Source organism: Gorilla gorilla, chromosome 22, assembly GCF_029281585.2.
Source record: "Gorilla gorilla gorilla isolate KB3781 chromosome 22, NHGRI_mGorGor1-v2.1_pri, whole genome shotgun sequence".
NCBI lineage: Eukaryota > Metazoa > Chordata > Mammalia > Primates > Hominidae > Gorilla > Gorilla gorilla.
In genome coordinates, this window is record NC_073246.2 from 32,946,478 (window position 1) to 32,961,440 (window position 14,963).

The following is a 14,963-nucleotide window of genomic DNA, read 5'->3' on the forward strand; positions in this document are numbered from 1 at the left end:
CACTTTTCTGATTTCTATCGTCACAGATTAATTTTGTGTGTGCCAGAATTTCATATAAACGAAATCATGCAGGGTGTGCTATTTGGGGTCTGGCTTCATCCACTCAGCATCATGTTTTTGAGATGCATGCATGTGGCACTATTAGTAATTTACTCCAATATATTGCATTGTATGAAATTTTTTTCCAATTTCTCCCTTCCATCTTTATTGATTCTCAAGATTTTGCACAGAAAACTCTTTGCGGGCTAGAAGAGCAGTAATTGCATCACACTGTTTCCAAGACTTCAAGTTTCAAAAGCAAATCATTAAAAAAAAAAATACAGCTCCTGATTTGAATTAGATACAGGGACAAAAAAGTAGCACATACTTGAAGGTTACATGGTCTACAAATGGTGGCAATATTTTCCTTGGGAGAGTAGTTCTGTTGGTATGTATTTTTTAAATACTCAAAAGGCTCAACCTCAAGCAGTAATAAACACAAGCAAAAGTGATTTAACCCTTAAATAACTCAGAAAAACCTCTCTGTACATACAAGTGAAAGAATATGTAACGCTTTCACTCAAAAAAAATTATAATAATAAAGGATTTCTTCATATATGTAGCTGAAATCTGCTGTTCCGGCCCACATGTCCCCAGTAAAGAAGGGAGTCACAGACAATAGGTGACTACTGTGGTTTTCTTACAGCCTTTGTGTACTGGGACACTATCACCACCACAAATTTATCCCTCTTGTTATATTTTTAAATTTTTTAAAAATTTTTTTCTTCCTTTTTTGTGTTTTGTTTTGTTTTACAGCACGCCAAATCCTTTCACATGTGATGGTCTTCCACAACTTCTCTTTTTCTTTGCTTGAATATTCTGAAAGTAAAAGCACATTAAAGCAAGTAGGAGATGTAGGTAACCTTTCTGTGTCTGGGCCATTTTTGGCTAGAATCATCACTAATTTTCCTAGTCCTCCCACAGGTGCTCTGTCTGTGCCCATTGTAAACTGCAAGAAGAGTCTTTTCTGTTCATCCGTAAATGAATGATTTCCCAGAACTCCCTCATCAGAACGGAGTCCCTGGTATAGCCACCGTCATATTCTGTAGTTTCTTCTAGTGCTTGGAAATCTAGATTCTGGCTTCCACATATAAGCAATTCAATTTCTTCTGGTCTGAGTAAGTACTTTAAGGGAGATTCATTGGACACCATATGAAAACCTCTCCGAAAAGCCTTGAACTGTTTTTCTACTGATTGAGAATGTAGTCAGAATAAAGATTGACAAATTTCTTCCTGTTTTCATTTGTAATTGGAATTTTATCACCATTTTCCTTTAGATCATATATCATTGGGTTACCAAAAAGATCTGTGATACCTGGAAAGTGATCATCATGTCATCTTCCACATTCCCTTCATACTCCAATAAATCTTTTAAACTCTGATATAAAACTGGGTGACAGTCTCCCAAGTGATAAAAAGTTCCTTTTTTCCCCATTACCTTCCTGTAAACAACCATGGGAAAATGTACACCAGTATACAGTTATTGTAAATAGCCAGACCCAGTACTATGCCAATCAGAGTAAACCAACCCTCAGTTTGAAAAGATGGATTAGCCGGGTGTGGTGGCTCACGCCTGTATCCCAGCACTTTGGGAGGCTGACGCAGACAGATCATGAGGTCAGGAGATTGAGACCATCCTGGTTAACATGGTGAAACCCTGTCTCTACTAAAAATACAAAAATTAGCCAGGTGTGGTGGCGCACACCTGTAGTCCCAGCTACTCAGGAGGCTGAGGCAGGAGAACGGCATGAACCCGGCAGGTGGAGCTTGCAGTGAGCAGAGACCATGCCACTGCACTCCAGTCTGGGCAACAGAGCAAGACTCCATCTAAAAAAAAAAAAAAGAAAGAAAAAGAAAGAAAAGAGAAGATGGATTAAGTCAAAACAATTTTGTAAGTTCATCGTACGTGAACACACCAATATCTGGATTGAAGATTTCCTCCACAACCAGCTGAAAAAATTATTTGGAAACACCTCCCTCACCTTGTTCTCCTTCAAATTCCACATAGAACTGCTTCAAGTCTGCAGGATTTTCCATAGTGATCATCTCTAGCCGGACAAGTGCATCATCTATGATATAGTCACATCTAACAATGAGTCTCAAATATGGATTCAACTGCTGTCCTTGAACTAAGCTGTAGAGAACAGTGATTCTTCGTTCACTGTACATGGGAATCTTATTGTCATAATATAATCCCAAATTCTTTGTGACAGCATACACTAAAAAGGGGTATGTCATAAAAGAGAATTTGTTCTGTTTCTACTTTGAAAACAGTATAATCTTTATGCATTTCTAGAACCTCTTTCAGTGGTTCATTAATAAACTCTTCAAAAGGGATAAGAGCTTTTTGACAATCCAGGGTTTTAACACCAAGTTCATTTTCCAGGGGGTCCACTCAAGGACCTTTCTTGTTTCTTCTCTCTTCTTCCAAAAGCTCCTGAAGTGTCAGCTCACTGGACTCAGGGATGGGCTCTTCATCATCTTCCTCATTGTGATTTGTGTCCACTTCCCCTCCCACTACCATTTGCATAGTAAATCACTTTCAAGCACTTCGAAGCAGCAACAATGGCATCATCATCATTCACTAGATTTTGACTGTTAAATTCGTTGCTTATGACTTTGTAAGTAGTAAGTTGCTGAAATGTCTCCACCATTCTCCGAATCTGGTCTGCATTGTATTTAGACCACAGTCTGATCAGTTTTCCTTGGGCTGCAAGGGGTAGCTTGCTCACTGCTTTGCAAAATAATGGCAAAGCCATTTCCAGATATTCAGGACTGTGGAGATTTCTGTTCTCCATTACTATAATGAACAAATTCAGATAATTAGGATCTTGAGAGTATACCTTGTGATACATCAAGTCACATTCCACGTTAGGTGACAAATATACAAGTGCATTGAGAAAGGCAATTTCAGTTTTTTCATTAGAGAGCAATCTGGTGTAGACCCTTCTAATGGCATCAGTATCCACAGACACATCATCAGGGCCTAATTTTTGCAAACTGTTGTCTCCCTGTGAGCTATCACCTGTGCTTGAGGAAGATGCTTCTGAGTCTTCTTCCATAGCAGCAGCAGAACATGCAGCTTTTGCCTTTTCATTTTCATTCTTCTCTTCATCCTTTGCTTGAAGAGACTTCAGTTCTTCCTTGGTGTGTTGTTTAGCTTTCCGGAAGCTCTCTACCAATGCCTCAGCACTAGAAAAAACTCTTCCAATAACACAGTTAAGGGGGAATAATCCTCTCTTTCTCTACATAATTCAGTAATTTCATATACCTTCTCTTCTGTTAAGTAAGTCACATCTTTAAAATCTATATGAAAATTTTACAGTTTATCTAGTCACCTAATAGACATTTAGATTATTCCCAACTTTTTACTACTATGAATAAAATTGCTATGAATGTTTACATGCAAATATTTTTGGACATATATTTTTATTTATCTTGGGTAAATTGATCTACTAGCACTATGTGTCCCTAGATAAGGTGTAAACATGCTGGGTCAAAGGGTAGATGAATGTTTCGCTTTATTAGAAACTGCCAGTTTTCCAAAGTGGTTGTACTTAAGTCTTTTTGGAGGGTAACTGCTCTTAGTACACATCATCTTCTATTCTGTTGTTTAAAAGATAAGTTCTACATTCTTTATCCTCCAAGCAATAGCTGACTTAAAGCCCCACATATTTTCTTCCCTAAAAAGTTCAGATTTTACAAATACAACATGCTATCGCTCTACTAAGAATTATAAAAGCTTATTTTAGAACAAAAAGCCAAGGATTTGACTCTGTTCACACTGTGTTCTTTCTGGTCTCCCCTTCACTGACAGTCTAAGATTTGTGGCTTAGTTTAAATGGCCAAAGAGCTACAGGGTCACAAGTGGTGAAGAGAAAGAAAAACACAAGATCAGATTTTAAAATAATCAGCTAGCAATTTGGGACACCAAGCAATGCCCAATAAACTTGCCGAACAAGTTTATTCTAAAGGTTTGATAACAGCCAATGAACAGTGCAGGAAAAATACGTTGACCACGGCTGGGGACATTTCATTTACTATTTCTGTGGTATTTCCAACAGAGAAACAAGAGAATGAATTTGTCTTTCAGTCAAGAGCTATCACTATCAATGTATTTCTATGATGTTAGGAGAAATCCTGAATATTGCTGTAAACGTTATCCCTCTGTATACAAATTAGAGCTATTGGGCTATGATTTTTTTTTTTTTTTTTGAGACGGAGTTTCCCTCTTGTTGCCCATGCTGGAATGCAGTGGCACAATCTAGGCTCACTGCAACCTCCACCTTCTGATTTCAAGCGATTCTCCTGCCTCAGCCTCCCAAGTAGCTGGGATTTCAGGCATCCACCACCACACTCAGCTAATTTTGTATTTTTAGTAGAGACGGGGTTTCACCATGTCGACCAGCCTGATCCCGAACTCCTGACCTTGTGATCCACCTGCCTCAGCCTCCCGAAGTGCTGGGATTACAGGCATGAGCCACAGCGCCCAGCCCAGGCTATGATTTTTATATAGGCAACAAAAATTTCTTTTAAAAAAATTCCAAAAGTACATATACTAGTCAGTTGCAGTTCTCAAAGAATTATGACTCCCAAAATTCTTGACCTGGTGTAGCTCTTGCCCCTTCAATTGAGGCTGAATAAAGCAGGTTACTTAATAAATACTAGAATTCAGTGGAGGTGATGCTTTGCAACTCTGGAACTGAGCCTTTAGAAGGGCTGGCATCCCTGCTTTGTTGCCACTAGGAGCTCTGCACAGCCAGCAAAGTACAGCTATTCTTCCAGAAGGATGATGTGAGGATGACACAAAGAGAAGGAGAGGATGTGAAGGAGAATCAGAGTGCAAGTGACAGTGAGAACTGACGCCCCAGACATAATGATCCCAAGTCAGTCATCTGATGTGGTCCAGTCCAGCATATATCACATGGAGCAGAGGCAAGCTGTTCCCACTATGCACCTTGTGAATTCCTGATCCACAGAATAGCAAAACAAATAAAACTGTTATTCTTTTAAGCTACTAAACATAGAGGGTGATTTTCATGTAACAATAGAAGTAGTCTTGTGGGAAGTACCTCATAATCAGTTGACTGAAAAAGAAAATGTTAGGCCTGATTTACAGATGCTTCTGTATGATATGCAAGCATCACTCAAAAACAGACAACTATAGCACCACAGCCCCACCCAGGTGTGGCTGTGAGGGACAATAGGAAGTGAAATTCTCCCTGCAGATAGAGATCTACACTGATTTATGAGAAGTAGCTTAATATTTGACTGATTGGGCAGAGTCTGCCAGGGCGGGGGTAGGGGGGAGAAACATGATTAGAAAAAATGACAAAATAGTTATTGAGAAGGGGAATATAAATGGAGTTCTCTGAATGCCCACCATGTAAAAATGTTCAGATTCCATGTGACTGTTCACTGAAGAGCTATCTCAGCAGAGGCGGATCTTATTAATAACATGGACAAGATGACCTAGCATGTGGATATCCATTTGGCTCTTTTCCACATCATCCCACTTCTTGCCCAACAACCTCATTAATCAATTGGTCACAGTGGCAGGGTTGAAGGGTATACATGGACTCAGTAAGGTGGATCCAATCCAGCCACTGCTGAGTGCTCAATCTGCCAGCAGCAGAGGCCAGCCCTGAATCTCTGATGTAGCCTCACTACCTGAGAGAATCCTCTAGTAACCTGGAGGCATCATGGAAGGGGCAGTGGTTTGTTCCCACTGGAAAAGACACTTACTCTGCATGTAAATGTGTCTTCCCTGCCTACAACGCTTCTGCCAAAAGCAGTGCTTGTAGACTCAGAGACGGCCTCATTAATTATCAAAGTGTCACACACAGCCTTGTTTCCAAACCAGGAGATCATATTCCATCACATAAAATATGACAATAAGCTCACATGTATAGTATTGACTAGTCTTACCATGCTGCCAATCAGCCACCAGTCTGAAAGAACAACTGAATAACCTTTGGGAAACTTAGTTATGACACCAGCTTAGGGACAACACTTGGCAGGGAAGTTATAGCTAGTTATATCATATTACATAATAAGGAATTAAACTTTTAGTTATTGCGCTAGGAAAGAACGATGACCAGCAGGAATGGGCAGAGGAAGAAGGAAATTATAACACCAGTTAAGCCTGTCTGTCCAGTTATAAAAACAAAGACTAGTAATTCTGGCTATTGTTTTTCTTACTTTCATATAAATATCTGTGTATATATTAACCAATTATGTTCCTTTCTTCCCCTTCTCTCATTAAGCTAGTATTGATCATCAGATGTGTTAATAGTTGGTTAGTCTTTTATCTCAGTATTCAGGTTACAAGATATCAAAGGAAAAGTGTGATGCAGCTTAAAGGGTAATAACAGTGCTGGAGAGGATGTGGAGAAATAGGAACGCTTTTACACTGTTGGTGGGACTGTAAATTAGTTCAACCATTGTGGAAGACTGTGGCAATTCCTCAAGGATCTAAAACTAGAAATACCATTTGACCCAGCAATCCCATTACTGGGTATATACCCAAAGGATTATAAATCATGCTGCTGTAAAGACACATGCACACGTATGTTCACTGCGGCACTATTCACAATAGCAAAGACTTGGAACCAACCCAAATGTCCATCAATGATAGACTGGATTAAGAAAATGTGGCACATATACACCATGGAATACTATGCAGCCATAAAAAAGGATGTGTTCATGTCCTTTGTAGGGACATGGATGAAGCTGGAAACCATCATTCTCAGCAAACTATCGCAAGGACAAAAAACCAAACACTGCATGTTCTCACTCATAGGTGGGAATTGAACAATGAGAACACTTGGATACAGGAAAGGGAACATCACACACTGGGGCCTGTCATGGGGTAGGGGGAGGGGGGAGGGATAGCATTAGGAGATATACCTAATGTAAATGACGAGTTAATGGGTGCAGCACACCAGCGTGGCACATGTATACATATGTAACAAACCCGCACGTTGTGCACATGTACCCTAGAACCTAAAGTATAATAATTAAAAAAAAGGGTAATAACATCACCCAGAGATGGATTAGATGACACATGAGACTTTGTATCCTTTTGCGGCAAGAAGGTTAGCAGGTGTTAGGTTGTTTGGGGGGTGGTTGCATCAAGTTAGAAAGTTAAATATATGTTAAAAAGGTATATATGGTGCCAAGTTAACAATGGGTTGACTACGTAGTTTTATGCATGCCAACTGGTCTACTAGCACTATGATTCCCAGAATTATCTTCTGGGAAACCTGAGCAAGATTTGGAAGGCAGAAGTGAACGGCAGCCATTGACTCTTCAAAGACCATCATTGTTACTGCAACAAGGGATAGAAGCAGAAGTGCTGGCAGATTCCAGCCCTCATTCATGTTTTCCCTCCTCTGTATCTAGCTCTTCTTCCTGACTGCAAGCTTTGCTGACTGTGATAGGTAATTTTATGTGTCAACTCAGAGGGCATTTTGAGATGAAATTAACATTTAAATCAGTGAACTATTAGGTAAAGTAGATTGCCTTCCACAATGTGGGTGGGCCTCATCCAATACGTTAAAGGCCTGAACTGAACAAAAAGATCAGCCTCCCTGAGCAAGAGGAACTTCTCCAACAGACTGCCTTCAGCCTTTATCTGCACCATCAGCTCTCCAGGATCTCAGACTTGCCAGTCCCCCTGCAGATTTTAGACTTCCCAGCCGTCGTAATCACGTGAGGCAATTCCATAGATAGAAAGATGGGTGGATGGATGGATAGATAGATAATAAACAGATGATAGACAGATGGAGATAGATAGACAGATAGATAGATGATATACAGATAGATGATATACGGATAGATGGATAGATAGATAGGCAGGCAGGCAGATAGATCCTACTGGTTCTTTTTCTCTGGAGAGCCTGAACACACGGGCCAACAATCTTTCCAGGCCCATAACCAGATGCAAAGGCAACAACAGGGTTCCCAGGCTCCTTCCCACTTTCATTCCTCAGCTGCTGCCCCTGCCTTCCCACATTCCTTTGTGAACTCTGCCCTTGTCCACTTGCACGAGCATTTCAGAAGGCACGGTTATAGACATTTCTCTGATCCTCCAACCCCTCCTTGTAAACTATACTTCTCCAGCCCCTTCCATAATGGTATAAGGCTTTATTCCTATGATAAATCCCTTATTCTATAAAACTCGTAATGGTTCTCCTGTCTTTATTGTACCATGACTGATACAATATATTACCATTTTGTGCAAAAGAAATTGTGCTAACATTCTCAGCATAGGCAGTAAAGCACTCACACTGTAAAATGGTTCTCATTTCTTGTCCCATTCGTCCACTCATTCATTCACTGAGGAAACATTTGCTGAATACCTACCATCGGCCAGGTGCTGTTCTAAGACAGCAGACTTAAAATACACAAACGGCTGTGATGTGAATATGATCAGCATCTAGAACTATAGCCACTGAAGGGAAATTGCCAGGAGGAGATTTCAGTTCAATATTAAGAACTTTCTGACAATTAAAACTGCCTCAAAGGAATGGCCTCTCTGTTCTAAGGTAGTAAGGGCCTAGTACTACAGAAATTACCTAGCAACTTACTTACTTACTTCTGACACATCAGAAGCCCTGATGCATCAGTTAGCAGAGTTTGAATATTCACCAGGTTCAATTTTATATTTATATTTGATGATTCCAATATATTATATGCTAGCTGTGAGATTTTGAGACTCTATATTCTATCTGTATTCTAAGGTGACTATGAGATATAGTAGGATTATATAGTAGTCTCAGAATAATACCAAAAAGGGAAGAGAACAGGTGTCTTTTGTTTACCATATGCCAGGCAATATTCATTAGTTGTTTTATAATCCTCCCAAAACTCTAAAGAGTAAGCGTTATTATCCCCTCTATGGATAAAGACACTGAAATTCAGCAAGTTATAGTGACTTATTCAAACATCTCAGCCACCAATCAGAAGAAACTGAAAACTTTCTGACCCCAAACCTATGTTTTTTCTTATGCTGTATCACCCTCAAGTTTCAGTATTTTTATGTAAGAATTAGTATGGGTCGGGCACAGTGGCTCATGCCTGTAATCCCAGCACTTTGGAAGTCCCAGTCAGGTGGATCACCTGAGGTCAGGAGTTCAAGACCAGCCTGACCAACACGGAGAAACCCCATCTCTACTAAAAATACAAAATTAGCCAAGCATGGTGGCGCATCCCTGTAATCCCAGCTACTCGGGAGGCGGAGGTTGCGGTGAGCCGAGATCGCGTCATTGCACTCCAGCCTGGGCAACAAGAGTGAAACTCTGTCTCAAAAAAAAAAAAAAAAAAAGAATATGATTACTATTCATAATTATTGTAAGATTATTAACTTTCACATAATAAAGCATAATTACCCATTTTTCAGGTCAAATCTTAATGCATGCATATTTCAATATATCTTAGAATATATATTGTATTAAATATATTAAGACAATAACACTACATCATTTGTCAAATGTTTTGTATGTTCCAACCACTCCAAAGTGCTTTACATTCTCAATTCATCCTCACAGGAGTCCCGCAAATGGAGATATTTTTTAGCCTTATCCTACAGATAAGAACAATGAAAATCAAAGAGGCTAAGACATGTTTCTAAAGTTGATCAGCAACTAGAAAGTGGCAAGGCTGGAATTCCAATTTTGTTCTGGTTGACTTTGAAGCTCCTTTTCCATGTTCTGGGTACCCTGGATTACTCTCTCCCTTGGGCTGGGGCGGGGATGGTAGACTTTTCTTACTGTATTTTGCAAGATGACTTGCTCTTTCTCCTACATGTTCCAAGATTATTTGCTGCCTTCTCCCTCTGGTTGTCTCCTTAAACAGCTTCTTGTTTATTTCTATAACAGTTTCTACTTTCAGCCCCATTTAAAATAAAAATTAGGAAGACTCACCCCATCAAGCCATTTCAATATGTGGAATTGGTTGAGCAAATAAAAAAAATTTGAGAATACTGAAGTTGCCATGGATGACATATTACTACCATTTGTTGTAATTTAGGTGTTGTAAGCTTTTTTTGTTTTTTCCACTTTGCTCAATCAAGCACTCCTAACTTGATGGTCTTGCTTCTAGCTATGATTCAAATCCATGGAGGATTTCATTTTGACTTTAAACTATAGCTGACTTGCTGTAGGAGATGCTTAAGACAACCAGAGATATAAATTGCCTCATCTACCGCCAAGGGAAAAATGATTGTATCTTGTAATATGAACCTCAGGATAGGGACGAGCTTGTTGGCTATATACTCCTATTACCAACATCAGCTACAAAGAAGAAAAATAGAATTGAGGAGAAGATCATTTGTTTTCAGTTCATTACAGGGAAAGGAAAACTACGTTAGTATATATGATTCATATATAAAGAGGAACATATACATAAACACACAGTGGGAGAGAAGCAAGCTAGCATTTATTAAGTCTTAATATACACCAAGAGCTTCAGGTACCTTAAACAACCCTAAGAGATTTGGTTATTTCCACATTATGAAGGAAAGAATTGCAAAAAAAAAAAAAAAACCTGAGTTTATAAACCCCTCCAAAAGTCCAGATTTTCTGTACCATATTCTATTGGCTTTATGTACAATCTTACATAAATTCCTCTCAGAAATTCTGAGATCATTGTATATCACTTACCTTTAATATTTCAGAATGAAAATAAAGTCATGAATCTCCAAACGGGACTTCAGACTCATCTGCAGCCTCTACCAATTGTCCCCTCTTCTTTAGTTTTTATTACCCTGTTTACAAGTGCCCCTATGTTTAAGTCTTGACAAAAATTGTTTGGAAGCTTTGATGTTTATATTGAAAGTGCATAGAAAAAAAATTTGTTTCTCCCACTTAGAAAGCATTAGAAAACTTCTAGCTACCTGGAGATGACATCTATTGTTATGAGGAGCCCAAAGCCCATCTCACTTGATTTGGGGGCAACATCTTGCCCTCCTGTGGAAAATCACCCTCCTCCTCGCTGGTGGTGTTGATGGAGTTGTCATTTAGGATGCCTCCCCTTTCCTGATTCAGGGGCAATAAACTAGGTCGGATTCTCCCTGTCCCCAACAAGGATTCAAATATTGTGCAGCAAACTTCAAAGACAGAAAACATTTGGAGCAGATTTATCCCAAAAGTGATGCTCACAGACACTGTCCATTATTCTCCTCACTCTGCCCACATGCTTGTCCCACTTATTGCTTATTTATTTTTTTCTTCGGTTTTGTGTGCTATCCCATATCCTCCCATTACATTCCTTTATTTTTCTCTCCCTGTTATTAGCTAGAGGTAGCTTCTGTTGCCAGCAACCAAAGTGCCTGAGCTGACCATCCAACCATTGATAGGATACGTAGAGCCCCAGTTAGACATTTACAAGTCACTGCCCTGGGACAAATTGTGACACTGGGCTCCCTGGGTCTCTCTTTCCTGGATGCTTGTGTCTCCTTCCACCTGTGTTTACAGGATGTGCACTTTTATTATCAATTTGCCATGGTCAGCTAATCCCTTCTGAGATGATAATGAATGATAATAGCTAAAGCTGCATCATCCACTAAAAGAGATTTTATTTCAGTAGGAAGCACAAGAAAACTAGAAAATGTGGCCGGGTGCAGTGGCTCATGCCTGTAATTTCAGAACTTTGGGAGGCCAACGTGGGTGGATCACTTGAGATCAGAAGTTTGAGACCAGCCTAGGCAACATGGTAAAACCCTGTCTCTACCGAAAAAAAATTCAAAAATTAGCCGGATGTGGTGGCACACACCTGTAGTCCAAGCTACTCGGGAAGCTGAGGCACCAGAATCGCTTGAACCCGGAAGGCACAGGTTGCAGTGAGCCAAGATCCCCCCACTGCACTCCAGCCTAGATTACAGAGTGAAACCCTGTCTTAAACAAAAACAAACAAACAAAAAAGTAGAAAATGTGGCAGACACAGAAGAGTGAGACACTAATCATGGAATTCCACATATGCTAAGAAAAGATGTACAATAAGTCATCCTGTGTAAACAGTGTCTTCCAAGATTCTCCACAATTCATGGAATTTCCCACTCAAGGACTCTGTGTCAATTATTAATTAACCAGTTACTGAACACTGTACCTAAGACCATGACAACTTATGCTCAGCCATTCCATGCTCTTCCATACCCAGTGCAGACAAATTTATTGGGGTTTAATTCAAAATGTGCAAAAAGAAAAATTTGCAAATTGTTTTTAAAAAGGTACCATCTACTCTTTCACTATTAGGAGCAAGTTTTACTGCAGATTGCTCAAATAATAAATTCCTGGGATTGAGGCCCGTCTGCATTACCTTGTGCTGCTTCTTTTTCTCTGTGCACACTCACAGCGTAATCAGAGTAAACTACTGCAATCCATACCATCTTGCAGATGTTTCATTATGTTCTTCTATGAAATAGGCTTCTTAACCAAGGACAAGAGAAATTGTCAATTAATACCTGTCTCATTTAATCTGCAGGTGAATAGAGGGCTCAGACAGCTGTGTCTCCTCAGGGGCTTCTAATTAAAAAGGATTAAGAATATATATCCCTGCCTGAGTTTCCCAGATTTCTCAATACAATCACTTTTACTCCAAGAACGTTGGCTACAGCACTATCCTATAAATAAATACCAGTCACATTTTGAGAAAGACTCAAATCAGATAACTAGAATTGCATGCATGAAGTCAGTTCTAAATAGGTTCTGGACCCTAAACACTACAGATTCCTACTTTCCACTTTATCCCAGGCCCCTACCTGGAAAACGCTCCCTCCCCTCTGTTCAATTAAATCGTCCATGTCCTTTGAGGCACATGTCATTCCCTCCATGAAAGGTTCTGTGACCCACTGACCTCATGGTACATCCCTCTCCTGGGACCCATGAATCCCCTGAAATTGCAAGAGTCTCTTGAGGCACTTAGCATAGCTGATCACACACTCTGACCTCGAGGGAAATCCCAAGGCTTCTCTCCTCCTGTTTAGACAATCTATAAAAAATATCCTTGGACCCTGCCAGATGGTCCGGGGATATTTTGAAGAACAGAGGTACAATTAGGGCACAGAGCTGACAGGGCACAGGAAGAAGATGTTTAGCTGGAGGAATAAAAATGAGGTGAATAGTCTGCTTTTAAAAAGATTTAAAAGGATTTTCTTCTCTTCTGTGTGGCGTAGGCTATAAGTAAAATTTATCAGGTCAAGATCAGCATTTGGTGTAACCTTGATCTACCTCTAGTCTAAGTCTAAATTTACAGGGATACAGAGAGCCCTTGAAGCTGGGCATGATTCAGACTAGCAGCAGGGTTGGAGTCTCCAGAGAAACTAGGTCCATAGGTAATAAAGAATTCCTTACACCTGCAGGGTTCTGTACGTGGCATCTATCTAGGATAGAGGCTGGAAGCTGAAGGGAGATTCAGGGAGTCCTGGGTTCTGCTTCTGGCCAAATCTCATCCTATTAAAAATCATACACCACCTTGTAGAGTTAGTTGTCTATTTTAAACTTTTTCTAATTTTACTAATAGATTGGAAACCCCTTGAAGAGAATTATCTCCCTAGCAACCATTTATCATGCCTTCCACATAAAAAATGTAAAGTGCTCAATGGTTTAAATTAGAAATGACTTCTTAGTGGAAAAAAAAATCACATGGAGAAAAAGAAATATCCTAACCAAAATATCCTACCCAACAAGTAAAACAGGCAATTTAATACAGCTATGCACAGTAGAACTCGCTAGAATAATTGCTTCCCCAGACTGCAGGCTCCAAGGGGAAAGATTCACCTTTGTGCCCGCCACAGAGGAGATCAACAAGTAACTATACTTAACTAATTAACTACAAGTAACTCAAAAGTTGTATTTCAACACCCCCCATATTAGTTTTCTATTGCTACTGCAACAAATTACCACAAACTTAGTGGCTTAAACTGACACAGAATTATTGTCCTATAGTTCTGTAAGTCTAAAGTCTAACTGGACTAAAATCTAGGTGTCAGGAGGGCTAGGTGTCTAGGTGTAGGGCTAAGTTCATTCTGAAGGCTGGAGGGGAGAATCTGGTTCCTGGCCTTTCTCAACATCTAAAGGTGGCCTGTATTCGTTGGCTCATAGCCCCTCCCTCCATCTTCAAAGCCAGCAGGGTAGCATCTCCAAATCTCTCTCTGTGACTCAGACACTTTTGCCTCCCTCTTAATAAGGACAATTGTGATTACAGGCAACCACAGTGATCCAATAAAGCTTCCCATCTCAAGACCCTTAACTTAATCTCATCTGCAAACTCCCTTTTGCCATGTTAGGTAACATATTTGCAGATTTCAGGAATTAGGATGTGGACATTTGGGGGCCATTGTTCTACCTACCACCACTCCCCCACCACAAACACACACACACACACACACACACACACACACACACAAACACACAAATGACTATGTGGCAATGTCAGACATTTGTGAAGCCCCCCAGTGCTGATAGAGGATTTTCAGAATTTTTCACATTGCTCCCATCAGAGAGATAAAAACAGAGCAAAGGAAAGATGCCACTACCCCCACCTTCCAGGGGAGAGCGGGTACATGTCTTCTCCTCTGTGGCCAGCCTCTCCCTTGACTTCTTACACTGCGGCTGCAACTACAAAGTTCATTGCCAACTGAAATGTATTAATCAAATAATTTTTATATGTGATAGGTGGTTATGGGAACCTCTTTTATAAAGAAAACGAAGTTAAAACCAGAGGATCACTTAAAATTGGGGTGTACCCACGTTTATTTTGTCAAGCTCCAGCATCTGTAATCCCAGATATTTGGGAGGCTGAGGCAGGAGGATTGCTTGAGCCCAGGAGTTTGAGGCTGCAGTGAGCTATGATCATGCCACTGCACTCCAGCCTGGGTCACAGAGTGACACTCTGTCTCTAAAAAAGAAAAAGAATATTTTATC

At 40.1% G+C, this 14,963-nt stretch overlaps 1 pseudogene; it reads right to left on the reverse strand.

Annotated features, from left to right (window-relative positions):
• Window positions 1–789: 789 nt before the first annotated feature.
• Window positions 790–12,427, reverse strand: LOC101130401 (ubiquitin-protein ligase E3A-like; annotated as a pseudogene).
• Window positions 12,428–14,963: the final 2,536 nt, after the last annotated feature.